The sequence below is a fragment of the Festucalex cinctus genome, chromosome 9 (genome assembly GCF_051991245.1).
Source record: "Festucalex cinctus isolate MCC-2025b chromosome 9, RoL_Fcin_1.0, whole genome shotgun sequence".
Lineage (NCBI taxonomy): Eukaryota > Metazoa > Chordata > Actinopteri > Syngnathiformes > Syngnathidae > Festucalex > Festucalex cinctus.
Window position 1 is genome coordinate 16,056,027 of NC_135419.1, and position 17,681 is coordinate 16,073,707.

At 40.4% G+C, this 17,681-nt stretch overlaps 2 protein-coding genes across 3 annotated transcripts in view; one reads left to right on the plus strand and one right to left on the minus strand.

Annotated features, from left to right (window-relative positions):
• The window catches only part of fstl5 (follistatin-like 5), a 106,352-nt gene extending 97,911 nt beyond the window's left edge, over nucleotides 1-8,441 (minus strand). Inside the window, exon 1 of one of the 2 annotated variants that reach the window (XR_013284833.1) lies at nucleotides 8,136-8,439. The gene's annotated coding sequence lies outside the window, so the exon portion shown is untranslated. Of the gene's footprint in view, nucleotides 1-8,135 lie in introns of both variants that reach the window. The other variant, XM_077531177.1, reaches the window with a different exon arrangement.
• qdpra (quinoid dihydropteridine reductase a) overlaps nucleotides 1-17,681 on the plus strand; it is an 82,918-nt gene that overhangs the window by 56,370 nt on the left and 8,867 nt on the right. The window lies entirely within an intron of this gene.

The following is a 17,681-nucleotide window of genomic DNA, read 5'->3' on the forward strand; positions in this document are numbered from 1 at the left end:
AAAAATGAATGGTGTTAAAGGAACTTTAGGGTGGCATGTTGGGGTGAGTGGTTAGGACATCCGCCTCCCAGTTCTGAGGACTCATGTTCGAGTCCAGGTTCCGGCCTTCTTGGGTGGAGTTTGCATGTTCTCCCCGTGCCTGCGTGAGTCTTCTCCGGGTACTCGGGTCCCTCCCACATTCCGAAGACGTGCATGGCAGGTTGATTGGGCGCTCCGAATTGTCCCTAGGTGTGCTTGTGCGTGTGGCTGGTTGTTCGTCTCTGTGTGCCCTGTGATTGGCTGGCAACCAGTCCAGGGTGTCCCCCGCCTACTGCCCAAAGCCAGCTGAGATAGGCTCCAGCACCCCCCGCGACCCTTGTGAGGAGTAAGCGGTCAAGAAAATGGATGGATGGATGGATGGAAAGGAACTTTAAATTAACTCAAAATGAACACACTCATTTTAACACCCCTATTGTAACGTTACGATCACTGCAGAAATTGCAGAAAGGAAATGCTCAACAAAAGAAAAAAACTTACCTGTCTTGTGAGCCACCTCACATTCCAACATGTCAGCTGAATTTAGTTTTTTTCTGGGATCAAACTGTAACAATTGGGATTCCTGTGATACACGCTTTTGTCCCGCTGAGAACAACGCCGTCCGTCCACTCGGAAAGTCATCGGAGGCTCATTAGCGCTTATTGAGTGGCTTGAACTCTCGTTAGCCCGACCGCATTCTCATTTACACCCACCACCTTTCACTGAAGCCTCAATGGTGACACACAGCCAGTGCGTGTGATGGAGGGAGACATGACATCACTTGGACCCCAAATGAGCATCACACATGAAACCTTGTTTTAAAGGGGATATGTATTATGGAAATGTGCCCAATGTTTGTTTTATTCTTTGTATGCAAAGTGTGACATTAAGCAAGTAAATATACAAACAACAAAGCATATTCCTGAAATAATTTAGCAATGATATGAGGATAGAAAATAAGGTGGAAAGTAAAACAGCTTGAGGCCTGAGGCGGTGGGGGGTCTCTCTCATCAAACCCATACATGCATGCACGAACGCGTACCCCTCGTGTGACTCCCCCGCCAGGTTAGCTCAAAGCTATTATACACGGGATGATGATTCAAGGCGGCTTCTCTATCTGCGGTGTGTTAGCACAGCGATGCTCTGTGTGTGTTCGGTCCAAACGTGGCGCAAACACGCACAGGGTGTTGTAACCACCTGACTGTGAGCAGACTCACAACAAATGAGGCTCAGCCATTTCCCCGGGGGCGTCAAAGATGGTGTGAAACTTGAAAAGTTTGGGAACGGTTGAAGAAATCACAAGTGAGTTGTCAAATATTTGAAGCCTATTTGGTATGGAGCACGGAGCTCTTCAACCAGTATTGATCTTTTTTGGCCCTCTGGGGCCACCATACTTTAGTCTCATTTGCAAAAGTAGGCCAGTGTAAGGCCAGGATTTATTTTTCCTCTGGAAATTTCACACACCATTAACATTTGATCGCAACTAACTGGTGAAAATGTTGCGTTAACCTAAAACCTGCATTTTTGTAATATGGAGTCACTTTTCCAACTACTGTATTTTTGTTTCTTTTGAAAAATATACACACCCACTAAAATTTTGAACTAGAATCAAGCACAACATCCTTAGCATAATTTTTATTCTCAAAATAATATTTCCATTAAATCAGATTTGTTTTTTTGGGGTCAAATTTTGACAGGGGAAAAGTGCAGTTTTTGGCTAAAATTTGTAATCTAAATTAATAATTTAATTTAATGTAAATCAATTTCTGTGAGCTAGTATAGCTACTATATTTTCTTCCCCCTTCTCATATTTTGCACCCCCTATTTTTATTTTATTTTTATTTTATTTTTTTACTTTGGTCAAATGCAATTAACTGGCCAAAAGTTTCATCTTAACAGAATATTTATAAAATAAAACAACTTTTCTAAGGATATTCCCAGAAAATCAATTTACCTGCAATTACAATATAGACTTTTTCTTATTATGAAATTTTGCACCTCTCAGAACTAAACATATACACTATGTGGGTATCTAAAAACAAAACAAAAAAAACTTTTAAAAGATATCAGAATTAAATCATCTTGAATTTTTACTCCTATCTATCTATCTATCTATCTATCTATCTATCTATCTATCTATCTATCTATCTATCTATCTATCTATCTATCTATCTATCTATCTATCGCACCCTCTAAAATTTCTCACCCTTGACCAAAGTCAGACAAATCTTCGCTATAGTCATCTAAAATATCACATTACAGGCCAAGTTTAACCTGGGTGTGATCCATCAAACAGCACATTACAACATTTTTGATACTGCCCCCATCTTGGATCTCATTAGACTGCGCGAAGGGGTTCCTATAATGTTTAGTTGTCTTTAATTTGTGGACAACAGCAGTGGTGTGGGCCTGTTCCAAACCTCAGCCAACATTCATGTGTCAGTTTTTTTTAGTTATTACCAAAACAAAAGATGTTGTTTACCGCCAGCTCGCGGTTTCAAGCTGTTCAAGTGCTTTGTGAAAGATTTATTAGTCATGAGAGGAAATATGGTCCAACAGCAACATTCTCCGCAGAGCATTTTCTGCTTACTCCACCGTGAAATGAAAATCTTATGGATGCGCCATAAAAACAAAACAAAAAAAAAACCAAGGAAACAACACGAATGTTCAATTTAAAAAGCTTTTAGCGTGACAATTGGATTACTGGTCCCAGTGACCTAAAGATGCATAAAAAGCAGAATGTGGTGGCGTCGTGAAAATGTCAATGTTTAAAATATGTAAGATGAGCGTACGGTGTGAAATTGCTTCATTTCTTAGTTATTATCATAAATCACTAGTATGAGCGAGCGTTAGCATCACCAAAAACTCAGAATTTCTGGAATGTTGTAAAAATTCAGCGTAAGAGGACAGTTTTGCTTTTTGGAATTTGGTTTTGGTAGGCATATATAATATTAGTAACCCCACAAAAAAAGTCTCATGCCGGGAAGTCGCCTATTTCATTCAAAACGGCTAGTTTACGGTTGCTTTAGTTATTTCCATGGGTCCTCGGTCCTTACAAAAAACAAAAAAAAGACCTTTAAATTTTGTCCGGTTGCTACCAATTTTAAACCAGGGTATACAGAGCAGGGATGTTCCAATCACTTTTTCTGGGGGGGTCCGAGTCAGTCATTTGACTTTGAGTATCTTCCGATACTGAGTCCCAATACAAAACCCTTGCAATGCAATGTCATGAAGATGAGAAAGAAGACCACATCCAAATTGTGTCAATTATCTTTCTATCAACTATCTATCTTTTTCAGCCAATATCGATCAGCAAAAAAAAAAAAAAAACACATGATCGGTCCCGATTTCCAATCATGTCAATCGGATCAGGACAACCCTAAGAGGCTACTTGTTTTGGTCATTGCACATGGGCGGAGCATAATGGAAAATTTTGACATCTTGCCAAATAAACCTGAAACACGATGGCACTTTTTAAAAATGAATGCAGCTCCTGAAGTCATTTTCACTTAGTAATATGGAATTAGATAGTTATGTCTAATGAGCAAACCCCCCAAAAAATCTCAAGAAGCCATAGACTGAAAGATACAGGAAGTCTGCCATTTTTGTGTGAAGCCATCATAACAGGCTATTCTTCACATGTGTAGGGGTCCTTCAAGTACGATTTTCTCCATAATTGTGTTACATTGCGGCCCAATTTAAAGATGTATGTGAGATGCAACTCAGCAAAGATTCAGACCAGGAAGAGCACGGCGGCGAAGTTTAAAGTCTCGCCATAAAACAGACAAGTCCAATAACTCGACTCTGCAATCTCCAAAGTCAAACCAAACCCGCTCGTCAAAAGATTCACAGTCATAGAAATGTAAATTGAATCACTGCTGGCAGCTTTAATTACATTTCCTCCACTTCTGGATTGCCCAAATCCACACATTCGCCGGCGTTTCCAGCCTTGGCACACGCCGCACATAAGGGGGGGAACGGCGCACTCATTACAGCTGAAACGACTCCAGCGGTGCAACTTTGTGCACTTTTTAATAGGCCCGCCGAGTTGTGTTTACACACTATTTGCTGGAAGAATCGTCCCTGCAGACCTTTTACCTGGACACTGTGCTCACCAGCAGGGCATCAAACACCTTTAATTGGATGATTAACATGTAAATATTATATTAATAGGACCGAATCGCTCAAAAGCGCAGTCTATTGTCTCTCAGGTTTTATCTCTCTCACATGCTTGTCGGGGTTCTGTTTTTGGTGTGTTGGTTACACTGCCCTGGATGCTGACATCCAACTATTTACTACAACTGTCATACGGTATATCCGTCAAGTATGGTTTTCAAATGGTAGTGGTGAAAGAGGGTCTCAGTTTAGTAAACCTTTGCGATGACAAACAGATCCCTGTAGATGGCAGGAAGGCCAGTACAGAATGTTACAAGTTGGACAAGTTTAGGCAGCTCAAACTCACAGTATGAACAGTGTATGTGTCGCGGTGGGTAGTAGAAAATGTGTGTCATGGTCGTTCACGGGGTGAATTATAAACGCCACGTAAAATCGACGTTCAACTCAAGTCATGCAGTGAATCTTAGTTATCTATGAATTATATTGCCATTGAAATCTCCCAGTTCTGCTTTTATTGTTTTATAGCTTGAGTTGTCAAAATAACAAAAAAATATTAGCATCAGTCACTGTTCTGTTTAACGTTTTTGGTCATTTAAAAAAAAAAAAAAAAAAAAAAAAAAAGCTATTTTTTTCCACTTTTTGGTCAAAAACAGGCATGTTCTACTGCTATTACAAAAAAATCAAAAAAATGAAAGGAACTTTCTTTTGTTAGTTTTGTTGCTTATATTCCATCCATCCATCCATTTTCTCAACCGCTTGTTCCTCACAAGGGTCGCGGGGGGTGCTGGAGCCTATCTCAGCTGGCTTCGGGCAGTAGGCGGGGGACACCCTGGACTGGTTGCCAGCCAATTACAGGGCACACGGAGACCAACAACCACTCATACTCACAAGCACACCTAGGGACAATTCGGAGCGCCCAATTAACCTGCCGTGCATGTCTTTGGAATGTGAGAGGAGACCGGAGTACCCGGAGAAGACCCACGCGGGCATGGGGAGAACATGCAAACTCCACCCAGGAAGGTCGGAGCCTGGACTCGATCTTGCGTCTTTGCGGATGTGCTCACCCACTCACCCCACCGTGTCTCCCCTTGTTGCTTATATTGTCACACAAAATATTTAGTGAGACTTGAAAGATCAGTCAAAGTGCTCTTAAAAAAAAAAAAAAAAAAAAAAAAAACAGTTGTCAAAAAATTAGTTAGTGGGGTAGCTTGTGAATGTCGCATGACCAAACTCAGAAAACAGGTGAGCCGTGACTGTTATTAGTGTTACCTAAGCCCTTGGGAACTGTGATGTCATTTTTAGTTGAATGGCCGCCCCCTTAAGATGTATCAAAACGGGTGGATTTAGTGAACACACAATTAATCAGAATGCCATGTTTCGACTAGAGGTAATACACAGAACATATTACTGTAAAGGAAACTTTTGACTTGACTATAGGAGTTGTAAAAAGAAATGCACAACCTTAAACGCAACGCCTCATCCATTAGCTTCCGGAGGCAAACAAAGAAAACAGAACGAAGCGGCGTTGCTCCTTCGCATGTTTACAATGCGCTCGTTACAAGCGTCTGTCTTGCGCTGTTACGTTTTTAGGTCATATTTCCTCCTCGCTCTTGTTTGGAGGATCAATCCGAGTCTGAGGCTTTTTGTCTTCAAACGGATTTCTGAAGCGTGACCTCCCTCACTCCACTCCGAGACGGAACTCTGAGTGGATTGTTGGATTGTTATTGCCAAAAACTTGTTTAATAGAGACGGCTGAACAAGGCGCCATTTTCCAAGTCAAGGATGGGTGAAATCCTGCTCCATGTCGGGGCTTTTTTTTTTTTTTTTTGGCAGATGGAAGAGGGACTAAATGAGGGTGGGGAAGGTCATCAATTGCTACTCGCTGCTGCTCGCTGCTGCTAAAACATGCACCATCAAATGCCAGATGTGTGTGGAAATTGCAACAAGGGCCGTGATTTACAAAGGTGCCAAATAGCAGGCACGAAAGGACTTTTCCTCTCTAATAGTGATTCTCAGAGTAGTAGTGCCACTAGTGGTACTCGGGTTCACTCTTGTGGTACTTGAAATAATCATTGCCAGCACAGTTCAGTTGTATTTAACCTTTTAGTGCAATTTAACTATATTTAGGCCCAGTTTTAATTTTCACACTGTACATGATGTTACAATGACTTGAAATAATATCAGAGATTCTGCAGGTGTCAGAATATCTAATTTAATGCTTTTTTAATGCCATATTTAATGCAATTTAAAAAAAAAAACTAATGTCCATGTCTTACTGCATATATACACACACATATACATTTATACATAAATACATATATATTCTCTTATTTGGCCTGTCAGTTGATAATAAATGGCATGATTACCATAGTTAATTTGTGGTTAATTGCAAATAAATTGCACGTTATATCTGTGCTAAATGTACTAGGGCTGGGCAATACATTGAAAAAATATCTATCACGACATTGGCCCATGCAATATGCATATCGCAAAGACATGCAATAATTTTCATATGGAATTTTTTGCTTTTACCTGAACTTGACCAATCAGACAAAAACGCGCATCACCATCCAATAGTTGAACATCATCTAGGGTAATTAAGATTAACTAGGAACACATTGAACTTGCTTATTTTACCACATGAAAAACAAATGTTGTTCTTTCATCTGACAATAAAATTATTATTTCTTTCGGTACATGTTAAATACCACAATAATATTGATATCGCGGTATTCAACAACTATATTACATATCGCATGTTTTTCCAATATCGTGTAGCCCTAAAATGTACAATAAAATATTTCTCAAAATTGTTTTCATACTCATGTAATTAACTTAAAAGTAGACAAACATGGTCACCAAATATAAATGTGGTTGTATATATTAGTTCATGAATACAGTAAGTGTATAGTAAGTAATTAAAAATTATTTGAAATTAAGATATAATTGAGTCAAAAGGAGTGTAAAACATTAAATCATAGGTTTGTGTTGGGGTAATTTTATGCCACTAGATGGCATTAGTTGTTCATGTTGGATGATGGTGACAGGAATTGTACTTTTTTACTTTTCAAATTCAGAGCAATTGCTATTTGGACAACAAGCAACTTATGGACTCCATGCAGACAGACTAATAATAATCACAAGCATTTTATTGTTTGTCCTATGCAGAACATAACTAATCTGACAGCAGAGTACTTATTCACAGTAGCTGAACAGTTTTTGTTTTATTGCATGACTTGTACTTCCGCCTCTGGCAAAATCACACCTACCAGAAGGACCCAAAATGATTTCATTTCTCAATTACATTATTACTATTTTTTATAAAGTACAATATCAAAGAGTTTTTTTTTTTTTTTTTTTTTTTTTTTTTTTTTTTTTTTTAAATGAACTTTTTTGTTGTTTGGGAGACTGGAACGGAATTAATTGCATTTCCATTCATTTCAGCGGTGAAAGATGACTTGAGATCTGAATGTTTTAAGTTATGAGCATAAACATGGAACAATTAATTTTTAATCTCACTGTACCACTGTATCTAATTCTGGTAGGACTCCTATAGGGTGTATGTTTTTGTTCATGAGAAGTTAATCTGCTTTAAACTACACACACGCTTCAACTGCCATCTGCTGCAATGATTAAAACACTCCGGAAACGTGGCACCATATGACATCATCAAAACAATCAAGTGACCCCGTGAAACACACACAAGTACTTTACATGCTGACACAAAACGCACCCGGCAGACATATCGCCCTCAAAAAACAAGATCAAAACAAAAGTCTTAATTCCTGTGCGGCAAAACGGTGTCACTCAAGGATTATAACCCCCATCCACCCCCACCCTCACACATACAGACACGCACAAAGTATTTGCTTGATAAATGAAGGCAGAGGTTCACATGTATCACACGCATCAGATTATTTGGATTAAAAACAGATCAAACTTACTTCTAAGCATAAAGGACTGCAAACAAGCCAAATAAAAAGAATTTTAAAAAACATGCCTACCTGTTTATGTCCACGCGTGAAGAATTTAGAAAAAGAAATAATCCACACACGCAAAAAATAATAATAATTACAAAAAAAAAAAGAAGTGCATGTGAGCACTTGCAACAATCCAAAGGGTAATCCCCAGTAACGGTACGAGTGTAACGGAGGTCCGTGCAGCGTGGCAGCGGCTGGACAGCTCCCACCGAGATTCCAAGCAGCACGGATGTGCGATCTCACCTCGGCCGCGCGCCGCTCGCGTGTGCGCCAGCGAGCTGCGAGACGCCGAGCTCACCTCTCCACTCGCGTGCTCACACCCCCACCGGCGGGATTTGCGCCCAGTCACGCGGGGAGGGGGAGGGAGGGATTTGAGGGGAACAAGGAGCCAATCAGAAGTAGGAGACACAAGCCGATCAGGCCAACTGTCCTTGAGCAGGATGCTGCGAGAGAGGAATGAAACAGTTGGATAAAAATCACACAAACACAAACATGACTTGAAATACACTCAATTGTGGCCACAACATTGATGTAGTGCACACAAAATACTAAATTGTGGCCACAAATTCAACCACTGAGAACATGAGTATAAGCCCACACTAAAAAAAAAAAAAAAAAATGTGTTTTGTAACCCAATCACTGGCTAGCTGTGGATTTTGAGCAGGTTGGGTTACTTTTACCAAATTACTTTTGACCCAACGGAGTCGATTGAAGATTGAAGAAGGGCATGTTGAGTCATATCATCAACTCAATGTGATGGGTAGAATTAGCCTAGCATTGGCTTAGTCCATTTAGACCCAACACTGGGTTAGCTTCACCCAATTTGAGTCACTTTTAACACTGCAGTTTGAAAAGTGTAATCTAAAATCAGAACTCTTTCTTGAAACCACCTCATTGAAACAGTTGAAAAAAATAAAATAAAAATGGGGTTACTTTCACCCAAGAATGGGTTGAAGATTGAATTTGTGCCATGACCGTGTTGCCTGTGTGTTATTTGTGGCCAGGGTTATGTTTGGTTCATGACCGTGTGGTCAAGTGTCTGTTTTGAACTGATGTAACAGCATCTAGTTTCAACTAGTAATACGCTACGTGATGTCAGGAGCTATGTGATGCCAAGAATCTTTTATCGCTTTATCTAGTCAACAGCCAATCAGATAATTCCATGTCAGTCCTGTTACCCACATGTCTAGCCACAGCCAATCAGATCGATTCACTGTCTATATAAAGCTGTCTGCGAAATGTGTGCTTTGTCAGATTATTCCTCTGTCCAGCTGGCCACCTGCTGCTCTTTTCCTCGATGCCTTCTCGTTGTTTTTGGTCAAGTTAGTTCCACGCCTCCTGATGATATGCGAATAACGTGTTAAACTCTTATTTGTGTCTGTGCTTTTGGGATCCAACTCCAGAACATAACAATTTGGACTGGTTGAAGAGCCGAAGCTGGTCGCCATCGTAATCGTGTCGTGAAGTAAATTTAACAACATTCTTAGAAAATGTTGGTGGTGGCGGAGGTTAAGTAACACTGCTGATTTTGCAAACGGGTTGGGGTACAAATACTGGTCAGGGTGGATATCATAGCTTATATCCAAAATTTTGACCCAATTGGGCATTGGTTCGGCCCCTTTTGGCCCATTTTTGTCATGTCACCCAATTGAGCTACTTTTGACCCAGCAGTTTTAAGAGTGCTTATTTAAAGCAAATCTTTTAGATGAATACTGGTCAAAATTAAACTTACTCTCGCAAGATGAATTCTCGTGGTATTTGTGAGTTCACAAACTCCGCAGAATACATCTTGTACCGCTCCCGCAGATAACCGCCGGTCCAGTGGTTCGGACCAATCACAGAGCAACATTGTGTTTGAGGGCGGGATATGCAACTGTGACGAAACCAGGAAGCCACCGGAGCTAACAAACAAACCCAACACGGACGAATGGACGCTACAATTAATTCTGTTCTTGCAGAATTACTCACCGTTTCCTTGTTGAATGTTGACCAGCGAGAGGCGCTTCGTGCATTTTTAGCTGGTGAGGTGTTCGTGCTCCCCCCCCCCTTTGGCAAAAACGAACACGAAATTTTCCCCGTGATTTGTTAAAACAAACGTGTAGAATGTCGCATCCTCCAATCAGCTCGAATTATTGTCCAGAATGTCCCACCTTTTCCCGATGAAATTATTGTGGAGAGGTACCAGATGGATATGTAATATCCATCTGGTATTGCCAGGTTAGGTCAAAATCAAGGAGTTCCAATTTTGACATTGAGGGGACAGCCAATTATTGTACTCAACATATTTCCTGATCCATCAGTGCAATAATGGGATAACATCCCATAAAGTGAGGTTCATAGATCACTAGCAGTTTCGAAAAAGTAAGTAGTGCTTTTTCTTGGGGTCATCTTTCATTAAATGTTGCTTGATTTGACAGATGGTTGGACTTAGCTCAATATAGCACTAAACTTGAATTTCTTTCATGCAACCTAGATCAATGGTCCCCAACCAACCACCAGTCCGCGGACCGAAACTGGGTCACACACAAAAAAAAAGGTATTTATTCATTTCTTCAGCCAAATACAGAATGAGAAATTTTCAACTACAAAAATGTATATTTTAGATAAAAATGTGTTTATTTTCCAGAATAAGTTGTTGTTGCACAACACTTCTTGCTTTAGGACTTCACCTGCGGCTAAAACAAGCGACTGATTGTTTTTCTCTTCCCATTTGAACAGACGGGCTTTTGTTCAATGGGCTTCCTCACATAGTCAAATGCAAATGAGTGCAAGTGATGGAGGACAAACACGGAGGAGGAGGAAAAGGAGGAGAAGTAGCCCCCTTGACATTCCCTGCACGCGTGTAGAAGATGACGACGCGGTGGCATCTGGGCTTATAAACCAGCGGCAAGTACATGTCGCGCGCCGCTAATACATCAAGTGAAGCGTTAATGCGCCGCATGCTAATTGAAGGAGATGTTATGCAAAGTTGACGCTGACATTTTGTGTGTGTGCGCGCGTGCAGGTGAGTTAAATGGGTGGTTAAGATTTCTCGGCGAGCAGGCTTACATGTCGCCTTTTATTAGGGTTTTAATCCACAGCAGTGTTTCAAGACAGGGTTCTGGTTTCAGATTACACTCTTAAAACTGCTAGGTCAAAAAGTAATCTAAATTGGGTGGAAGAGCTAACTCAGCACTGGGTCCGAAAGGGACCGAGCCAATGTTGGTCAAGGCTAGGGTTTCAAAGTTATGATTGCATAGTAAACAAATTAGTGTCAAAACAAGGTTAGTGTTTCAAATTAGGGTTTGAAGACAGGATTACGGTGTCAAAGTGGTGTGATCAAACCAAGGTTTGGGTTATAACTGTTGTCGCGCAAGACCCCAGTTTTTTGGTTAGTACATTTGGTTTTCTCCAGTGGCATGTTCCAATGCGGCTGAGTGTTTTGCATTTGGGAGCGTTTCCTTCTTCAGTGGACCAGCGAAAAAGTCAGCGCTAATGGAATAACTCACCAGGGCATCCATAATGCAGCAGCCATTTAACTGAAAGCTTTTGTCTACGCCCTCGTATCAAGCACCACTACAGCAATGCCACAAAGTACCGAAAATGCAACACGGCTACAACGAAGCAGGCTGCTTTTTACTTAACATGGGAGGCAAAGTTTAGAAAAATTACGGTTTTGAGCCTGGGGTAGCAAGGGTTTCATTTCAAAGCATTTCAAACAGGGGTTTTGGTTTCAAAGCAGAGTTTCAAATAAAGTTAGGGTTTCAGTTCAGTGTGCAACTCTAGAGTTAGGATTTCAACAAAGGATTGGGGTTTTAAATTAAGTTTTGACGCCATTTTGGGGTTTCAGATGGGATTGTTTCATTCATCCAGATTTACACTCTCAGGTAGGTAGGTTTTAGGTTTTATCCTATGTTTTGAAGCCTAGATTAAGGATTCAAGCATGGATTATGGTTTTAAGCAATGAGTTGGGCTTCATATTAGGGTTTCAACTGTCCAGAGTAGCTGTTTCAACATGGGTTTAAATTTGGAGTTATGTTGTCCAGCTAGGGTTTTAATCCAGAGTTATGGTTTCCAAAACAGGGATAGGGTTTTAAATAATCTGGGTTTGGGATTATAGATGGGGTTTCAATCATTCAGAAATTGGGTTTCAAATAAGAGTTTCAAAACAGGGTTAGCGTGTCACACAAAGGTTAGTGTTTCAAATAAAGGTTATAAACTTGTTGTATGGTTTCAGGTTCGGGTTATAATCCAGGAATAGGGTTTCAAAGTAGAGATTCAAGTGTTTCAAACAAAAGGTTAGGAGTTCAAATTGGGATTTCAAGCCAGAATTACAGTTAAAAACAAAAAAAAGAAAGTTTGTTTCAATAATTCCGATTTAGGGTTTTCAGTTTAGAGTTTAGAATGAAGTTTTAAAGACTAAGATTCTTTCTTTCTTCCAGAGTTAGGGTATCAAGGTGAGATTTCAAGACAGGTTTATGGTTTCCAATTAGGGTTTAACGTTTGATTGAAAGGGTTCACAGGCGTAGGATTGCACACACTAAAGAACGAAGCTGACTGTTTTTTTTTTTTTGGATTGAACTATGCCGTGATTAAACGTGAACATCTGCGCTCCCCCCTGACTGCGATCAAACACTTCTCCCAGAAGGACAAAAGAGCAACACACATCAACGCTGATCCAACGCGTTGGACAAACGAGCACTGTAACCTTGTGAAGTGCGCTTAGTCGTACATACGGTGCTTCCCAAAGGGAGTGTACTTGGACTGGTCGCAGCGGGAGAGAAACAACCCCAAAGACAAACTTTGCTTTGACGTGAAAAGACATGGTATGGGTTATTAAAAAAAGTCAGCAGGGGGTGAAAACTTAACGAGCTCTGCTAACTGTAGCGCTGGTAATACGTGATAATAAATCAAAGTGTTGTTGACATTAGCATGAAAATTGGGGAAATGATTTTGACAGATCAATGAATTTCTGCTCGCACTGTTGACTTTAAGATGCATTTTTGGGGTGTAGACATAGCTAGCTAGCTAGCTAGCTAACTGCACACTGTAGTGTTGCAAATGCAACTGCTAATGTAAACAAAGGTGCTCATGTTCTTTTTATAGTGGTGGAGGGACGACTCATGCTTAACACGCAAGGCCAAACTGGTCGCCATTTTAGCAACACCCAAAAGATTAGTAAAACTAAAATGGCGAAGAACAGTTTACAGCTATAAGTTCTTGGCCTTTTCACATGTTTTCATCAATTGGTTTGTAACATGTATTTAAAAACAGATCTATGAATTCACTTTAGAGGAAGGGGCTTCAGTTTGCGTCGGGTTAGGGATGAGGCTTGGCTGGGGGAAATTATGGGTGGTGATTAGGTTTGTTGAGTAGCTAAGAGTTGAAGTGGGTACGATTGGATGGGTGATTAGGAATTAAATTGGTATGAGAGTTGGTCTTATTAGGATGTGGGTTTAGCCTTTTATTGGAGGGTTTCTGATTAAGATAGTGTTAGGGGAATTCAGGTTTAAGGTTATGATATATTAGGGTTCGAGTTGTTAGGTTTGAGGTAAGGCTCGGGCTATATTTGCACAGCGTTTCGATTTTCAAACTAATATTGTTCCTTTTTGCAATTTTGAGAACTGCCGGTGATGATGATGATCACATCGGGATAATCCCCGGCACTGGAGAGGCGTCTCAGCGGACCTTTCCAACCAGCATTGATATGCATGCCTGCATTCTGTCCATATTGCCATCAGATCTCATTATGCAAAGCAAACGAACATGGCAGCTTCAGCACGGACTTGGCCTCAGTGGGGGGGCTGCTGAGGGCGAGGGTTATCTTTCATAGCAAATGACTGTGTGATGACAAGCCTCGTCCGGTTTGGATTAGCATCCCCGGTGGGCTAGCGGAGGCGGCCCTAATGTTGTTTTCAGAGACTGTTGTGTAAATATTGACATTTAGAAGCGTGACAGAGAAGAAATGTCTTGATGATGGAGGTCAGGATGAGACATTGGGATGCACATATTGATCGGTTCCTATTATTCCCCAACTGGAAAATCATGTTTAAAGTGTAATGAAAAACAAACATTTAAAGATGCAGAACTCCAGTGACAAACCATTCTAACCTTCAGAGTAGTACATTATCTTTTATAGCATGATACTGGCAATAGCGCAAAACCTTTGGTAAAGACCAGAGTGTGATTTAGTTGTTAGAGTGGTTAGGTTTAAGTGTTGTAACGCGAGACTGCAATTTTGCTTTTATTAGGCAATATGCAACACATCTCATTCAAAAAGACCGAAGCTCCAAAAACTGGATGTGTGCTGCATGTTCTATTCACATTTTTTTTTTCCAAAAATGTGGCATGCCTGCAAGCGCTACAAGCATTTCATCCCACAGGAGGAACGTTTGACAGCATAACAGTGGCTCGCCTTTCCGCATTTTACCTCATCTATCAGATTCCCAGCCTGTCACCGCACATTGTTTTTACCCGCACAAACAAGGAGAATCTGATTTTAAATGTGTGAGTGTGAAGCGCATAGGAACTACAATCATGTGACAAAGACGTAAAATGTCAGCCTTTTTTTCTTTAGTTAATTAACAACACGCAGGACTTCTATGCTGTAATTAACTGCTACACACGTGTCTGTTGAAGCGCAGCTTGGAAGATCACACATAGATGGAACTAAATCTTATCATGGGCTGCTGATCTTAATTACAGTTTCACATTCATTTAAAAAAAAATGTTGGGTGTTATTTTCCATTTTAAACGGAAATACCCAAAAAATAAACCCAAGGTCCAATTGGCGACATCTGAGATCAAAACTAGCCCAGATAAAAGCAGACTCCGGATAAAGCATCAAAGATTGTTGACAGAGTGTCATTTTTCCATTTACATTCTGGCATTTGGTTCAATAAGACAAAATTTGGAGCAATAAAACCAACCATTCGGCACCTCACCTGATGTATCAAATCTTTTTTGGTTGGTATTTGAAAATGTCAAGGTTTTTATCATCCTATTAGAAGAAAGCACATCCTCTTACTGGAAAAATGTCTTTCTTCCTATTTCTAATACATGGGATCAGTCGCCCCACTGCTAGCCTGGCTCTACATTGAGTTGAGCCAGTGCTTTATGTGGAAAATACGCCTCAAAGGTCAAAGAAACCTTCACAACATGCCAGTAAATGGCTTTATTATGTTTCTGGATCTTCTTCATGTTCTTTCTGATCCTCCCTTACATGTGTGAGTCAGGCATTATCAAAGGGTGGGGGTTAGGGGTCAGGGTGGTTCGAATGAGGGTAGTTGGAGTTGGTGCATTTAGGGTTCGGCCAGTTTTGAGCAGGTTAGAATGGAATGTACTATCATTGCACAAGTCATGAGTTACAGAGCACCAAAATTCCCTCAACAGTTACAACCCAGAGACAGAATTTTATGAGATGAAAATGAAAAACAAAAAGTGGGTTAGGCATGGTTATCATGGTTTGGGTTAAGGTGGTTGTGGTCAGGGGTTACGATGGTTCTGTTAGTGGCTGAAAGGAATGCATGCTCAGGAAACGATAACGACCAATCATGGCTCAGTTTGCTAACATCACATGACCAAATCCGCAAAACAGGTGAGCCGTGATTGGTTGTTAGTACCTGTTTCCTGAGCACCTGTGATGTAATTTTCAGTCGACAGCAAGTGGCAAAATGTGTTTTTAAAGGTATTAATTGTACATGAAAAATAGTCAGCTATTAAATTAACTCGAGACTAAATATTAACTTAATTTCTGAAAATAGCTAAATAAAATGAGTCAAGTCTCCCTTGAAGTATGTTAGTTGTCTTGTCCTTCACATATCTTTTGACTTACACGGTGGTGTTTTGGCTTATTATAATTTGTAATTAACCCCAAAAGTTTTCTTTTAAGTTGGAATATTGCAAGAAGATGTGATGTTGGATAGAGTATACTATACATACAAAGTCCTCTGAGGTGAGTTGATGTCAAAACAAAGCTTAATTAAAGGCTGTTTTGTTGTTTTAAATTCACCTCATCCTAAAACAACAAGACATCTTTGGAGATCTGGTGGATGAAAAGCTTGTTCTCCCAGCTGGAAAAAAAAATGGTAATGAAAAGATTCATGACAGGCAGTCGTGTTTTTAATTAATCGCCAAGGCTGTGTTTGGGCATCGAAGAACAGCTGCTGGCGCGTTGTACGCTACTTCCTCCCCGAGACCGGGGGTCCCGCCTCACGGGAGCGTGAAACAATTCCAATTCTTGATGCTTTGCCGATTCGTATTTTGTTGATTGTTTCCTTGCGCACGCGTGAAAAAGCGAGACCTCAATAGTCACCCGCGCAGATGCTGCTGATTACCTGCAACTCGCCGCCAATCTCCGTCTAATCACACTCGCACACCCCCTGTGACCATCCCAGTGGAGAGAAGCTTGCTAATCGAAACGCGCTCACATCTTTGCAGGGCCGATCTATACCAAAAAGTGTTGCTAGGTTTGAATCCCACTTCTAACAGCAATACCGGGGTGGCTTGTAGTCTATCCCAGAAGCATTAATGGATTCAAATCCGTCTTCTGATACCAATTTTGGGGTCATAGTCTATCTTGGGTACCTTCAAACGGCCGTCTGCGGTCTGGACCTATTCAAGGTCTCATGCTGACCCATGGTCAAATGCTGTTAAAGTATGCGCGTCGTGACACCACCATTTTTTTGTTTTTGTTTTTGTTTCCTCACATTGGTTATTAGTGTTGTTGGTATAAACAATCTCAAATGCATTGTTGGGCTTAGAATCAATTTGTCTGACAAAATTTGGGTCAATTTTGTCATCTATCCTGTATCCCACTTCTGACACCAATTTTGGAGCGGCAGTAGCTGTCTCTTTATTTTATCGAGGAAATGCTATTTCTTCACCTCTACTTTTTCCACAATATCACTGTCAAGATAGAAACAATCATTTTCAAAAATGTTCACTACTTTAGAGACATATTTTTAATTGTTGGCGTGATCAGACTCCAAAATAGTGTTGTCATGTCAATGAATGCCCCAAATGAATCTTTTTTTCTTTTTTTTTCATCTACTTTAAAAATGGCACTGATGTAATTAAGCCCTAATGTCTTGTGCTTAATAATTAATCTTGTCTTTTGAGCCAACATTAAACATGCTTTTGAAAGATTGCGGCATCCATCTTAATGCGTTCAGGATTGTGCTTTCCTGCTGGCAGAGCAATTCGCTTGGACTTTTAGCAAAGACTGATGGGGACATCTAGTGTTGACTGAGGTAAAGACATTTTAAGTCGATGCCGCTATGAGGAATTTCAATCAAACTTCTTGTTGCGTGTATGACAGGCTGTGCGTTAATATATGGACAAAAGTATTGGGAGGCCATTCCACCCACCTATTCAATAAAACACACAAGAAGATTTTTTTTTTAAAGTTTGTCACATGACAGTGCACTTTACATAAAAAAGGTAACAAATATATCAGTATTGGAACTCTTCTTATAGACCAATATCAGATCTTGCCATCACTGATAGGAGTGGGAACTTCTGGCTACCTCATGATACGATACGGTATGCGATACAAGGCTCACGATAATTATCTCACAACATAACGATATC